The sequence below is a fragment of the Elephantulus edwardii genome, unplaced genomic scaffold (assembly GCF_000299155.1).
Source record: "Elephantulus edwardii isolate Elephantulus edwardi_28Jun2011 unplaced genomic scaffold, EleEdw1.0 scaffold00067, whole genome shotgun sequence".
Lineage (NCBI taxonomy): Eukaryota > Metazoa > Chordata > Mammalia > Macroscelidea > Macroscelididae > Elephantulus > Elephantulus edwardii.
Window position 1 is genome coordinate 61,032 of NW_006399817.1, and position 4,556 is coordinate 65,587.

Here is a 4,556-nt window from a genome sequence, read left to right on the forward strand (position 1 = left end):
GGGAGGGTGGAGAGGAAGGCCCTCTATGAGGTGGATTGATTCAGTGACTGGGATAATCGGGATGGGAGTGTCAGGGACAGTGCGATTGGCACAGGACAGAGCAGAGTTTAGGGTTCTTGTACATAGGGTCGCTATGAGTCGCAAGCGACTCGACAGCACATAAGAACAGCAACAAAAACAGTGTATTCCCTTGTTCTGTTCTCCCGATAACCTCTTGGGGTAGGCATAGGTTTCATGTGAACTTAGTTAAGTGGTCTGGGATTCTCATTCTTCTCACAGTTAACCATAATTTTTTTATTATTCATATAGTAAAATTCTTTTCCATAGTCAATAAATTACAAATAGACATTCTTCACTTATTCTTTGCTTTCAGCCAGGATCCATTTGACATAAACAATGATGTCCCTGTTGCCACAGCCTCTTTTAAACACAGCTTGAACTTTTGGCAGTTCTCTGTGTACTGTTCTAGCCATTTCCCCCCAGCCCTCCCCCCCAGTATTTTCAGAAGGGCTCAGAGCTATTGTTCATAGGGTCACTGTGAGTCATAGTTGACATGATGCCACATAACACCAAAAACAACAGAGCCAGCTCTGGTGGCCTAGTGGGAAGAAGTTACATGGCAATCCCAGAGGCATGAGGTTCAAATCGACCAGATGCTCTGCTTGAGAAGGAGGGGTAATCTCCTCTTTACCAGTCAGATTCAATTTGACAGTACACACACACACACAATAGTAAAATAAAATTTAAAAAAAAACAAAACAACAAAGCCTTCTCTACTTTTATTCAAATAGATTTCCAGATGAGGTTCACACTGACTTCATGCTGTTGTACTATAATTTCCAACTTCTGTTAGATCACATCTATTGGAAATAGGAACAAATATTGATCTTTTCCAGTTAGTTGGCTAGGTAGCAATCTTCCAATTTTCCTAACATTGACTGATCCAGGGCTCCATTTTTTACGTGTCAGTTGATATTCCACGAATTACTGTGGCCTTATATTTTTTGCCAATTTCTTCAATGTCGCTTAAATGTATTCCCTCATTAACATTGGCTCTTGATCATATGATGCTTCCTGAAATATTTCAGTGCCAGTCATTTCAGTGATTCTCTGTATTTCCTCTATCTTTTTTTGATGAATCCTGGCTCATTCAAGACTTTACCCACACAAAACAACTATGAGATATCATCTCACCCAAGTCAAAATAGCAAAATTTAACAGAGCAGCAATCAACAAATGGTGGTGAGATTGCGGAGAAACTGGAACTTCATTCACTGTTGGTGGGAGTGTAAAATGGTGCAACCACTATGGAAGGCTCTATGTAGCTCTCTCAAAAATCTTGCAATTAGAAATACCATTTGACCCAGTAATCCACTACTGGGAACATACCCTAAAGAAACCATAACTGCCACCTAGGCAGATATATGCTCACCTATGTTTATTGCAGCTTTGTTCACAATAGCAAAGAGTTGGAAACAACCTAAGTGTCCATCAACAAACAAATGGATAGAGAAGCTGTGGTATAATCACACAATGAAATACTATGCTGCTTTGAAAAACAAGGAACTCAGGGAGCTCTGATAGCCTAGTGGCAAGAAGCTCCACTGCAATCCCAGAGGTACATGGTTTGAATCCACTAGATGCTCTGCTGGAGAAGGAGGGGCAATCTCCTCCTGTACCAGGCAGATCCAATTTGATGGAACACATAAAAAAAATAATAAAAAACAAACAAAAACAAACAAACAAACACTCTATTATGTGTTTCAATACATCTGGCTTTGACTTTTTTGCCACCAAAGGGAGCAGCAGCTGCTTTCTTGAAGAAGTTCTTTGGTGGGCTTGATAAATGGAAATCGGGGACTGTATGACAACAGCTAGCAGAAAGTCTGTCTGGCGTGAAGCCCTGCACCAAGAAGTCATGCCGAATGATGTCATCCAAAGTGGGACGATCTTCTGGATTTTTGGACAGCATGCTGGCTATCAAGTGCTTGGCAGGAGCTAGCAGGGAAGATGGCATTGTATACCTTGCTTCTCTTATACATCTATAGGTTTCTTTCAGATTTGTGGTTTCGAATGGAGATCTTCCTAGTACCATTTCATACATTAAGCAGCCTAAGGCCCAAATGTCTGCTTCACAGCCATGTCCCTGTTTGTTGAGGACTTCAGGAGAGAGATAATTTGGAGTACCACATATTGTTCTCCTTCTATGTTCCAAGGGTTCCAGCCTGGAAGCCAAGCCAAAGTCTCCAACTTTTAGTTCCATGGCTTCATTGATAAAAAAGATTCCTGGTTTGAGATCTCAGTGCAAGATTTCTTGTTCATGTAGGTACTTGAGTCCAGACACAATCTGCCTGAGGTAGTATCGAACTTCTGGCTCCGTCAACACCTTTCTAGCTTTCAAGATATGTGCCATGGACCTTCTGCTGCAGTACTCCAGGAGGATGTATTTATTTCCTTTATCCTCAAAGTAGTGATAAAACTGCACCACATGCTTATGGTGGAGAATTCACTGAAGCCCTATTTCTTTGTCAATCATTTCCCTTTAATGAGGTTTAGCTACTCTGTTGTGAGGAATCATTTTTGCAGCATAGACTTTGTTATTTGTCAAATCTGTCATCTTATAACATTTTGCAAAGCCACCCTTGCCCAGCATTTTGCCCCGACAGTAGCACTTTCCCGTCGTGGGATCGAAGATAATCCGTGAGATCTCCGTCCCAGAGTGGGAGTGGTGGTGATGGTGGCGCGGAGCCACCGGCTGCACCTGAGGTGCGGGCTGCAGGGTCTGAGGCTCCTCCGGGTGCTGCTGCTGTCGCTTCCTCTTCGAGTGCCCGCCGCAAGCCTTGCCCAGCGCTTGCTCACACATCTTGGTGGCAGGCTGGTAGGTGATAGTCCTCAAGATCTCCATCACTGCCTCTCTGTGAGGCACCACCTGCTGCCACCTCTGAGGCAGGGACACACGTCCCAGTCTGCCCGCGTCCTCGATTTCCCCCCTCTGACAACCTCAAAGCTGCACCACATGCCCACTTCCACTTGTGTGAGGGCGAATGCCATGCGAAGTCTTATATAGGAGGGGGCCAAGACTCGAAAAGTCCGTCACAGACGACACCCCGCCCACTGGCCTCCTGTGCGCGCAGTTCTCAGCACAAGCTCTGACTGGGACTGCTCAATGAGCCAGCGCGCCTGTGATGCAGGCCTTGGGGGCTCTTGTCCTGAAAGGGAGGCCTGCTTCAGAAATGAGCCTCCCTGCTGCCCCCTCGACCACCACCCTGTTCTCCACATGCTCACAGCACTGGCGTGTAAACTAGAAAACCGAGGGCTGTGGCTTGGCCCTGCCTCTCTCGCATCACCCCGCACCTGATTCAATTCTTTGTATGTTTTCTGGAACTTTTTTGTTTGTTTTTTTTAAATTTTTAATTTTTTTTATTTTACTCTGATTTATTTACAAAGTATGAATACACTTTTTTCCACAAAAAAAATAAAATTAAAAACAAACAAGGAACTCATGCAATATTACTCAAAACGGGTGACGTTGGAAGACATTATGCTGAGTGAAATAAATCAGTCACAAAAGGGCAGGTGTTGATGGTGCCACTATTGTAGAATGGGACTTACATTAGGGTTGGGGTGAGACTGAGAAAGATTGCTGAAATTATGTATACTGTATTGAAACAGATGAGGGAGAGAACTGTTTCAAAGCGATATATGATTGGGTATTTTCATTATGACAAGAGTCCAGAATGAAGGTTGCATAGTGCAGTGTACTGTGGGGTCAGTAGAAAGGGGGAGAAATTCTACACCAATGAAATAATTTTTCTTTTACTTTTCAAGTGCGAACTGGGGTGAGGGATGGGCAGGGAGAAAAATGCAACAATGAATGTATGGAAATCCAAAATCTCTATAAATGTTCATTAAAATTAATTTTAAAAAATAAAATAAAAAAGATTTTTCCAACAGCATCATTCAATAATGCACCTCGAGTCTTGAATTTGGTTTTCCGTTCTTTCAACTTAATAAATGCCAAGTGAGTCCTTCCCAATTCCAGTTCTATCAACATTTCATTATTGCTTTCTTGAGCTGACTTTCAAATCTTCTGTTCAACTCTTTTACTTCACTGTTTCTTTTTATTGGCTTCTCTGCAAATAATAATAATACTAATTGTTAGGTTAGTAGACTCAGAGAAGAAATCTGAGAGAACGGGAGAAAGCTAGCAGCTTTATTAAAGGGGGAGAAGGGAAGCTTCCGGGTGAGTTCCTCATCCTGGAGAGGCAGAATGGGAAGTTACACTGTGAACTTACTGGGGAGGATCTTTATAAACAGAGTCTTTAGGAAGGGGCATTCCATTCTGGTTTATGAGCCACCTGCTAGCTCAGCCAGACATGCAAATCCGTTTGCTCTTCTTATCAGCATCAGGAAAGGCCATCAGCATTTAAGTTCTGAATTCTTCATTCTTCTCTTTTTCCCTCTTTGCCCAGACTAACATCAATATTATTTTAATATAATAGAAATATCATTTTATTTTGTGTTCTCATAATAAGTATTTTAAGGACAACACAGGA

The 4,556-nt window shown here is 42.5% G+C and overlaps 1 pseudogene; it reads right to left on the minus strand.

Moving 5' to 3' along the window:
- The window catches only part of LOC102870541, a 53,009-nt pseudogene extending 50,104 nt beyond the window's left edge, over positions 1-2,905 (minus strand).
- Positions 2,906-4,556: the final 1,651 nt, after the last annotated feature.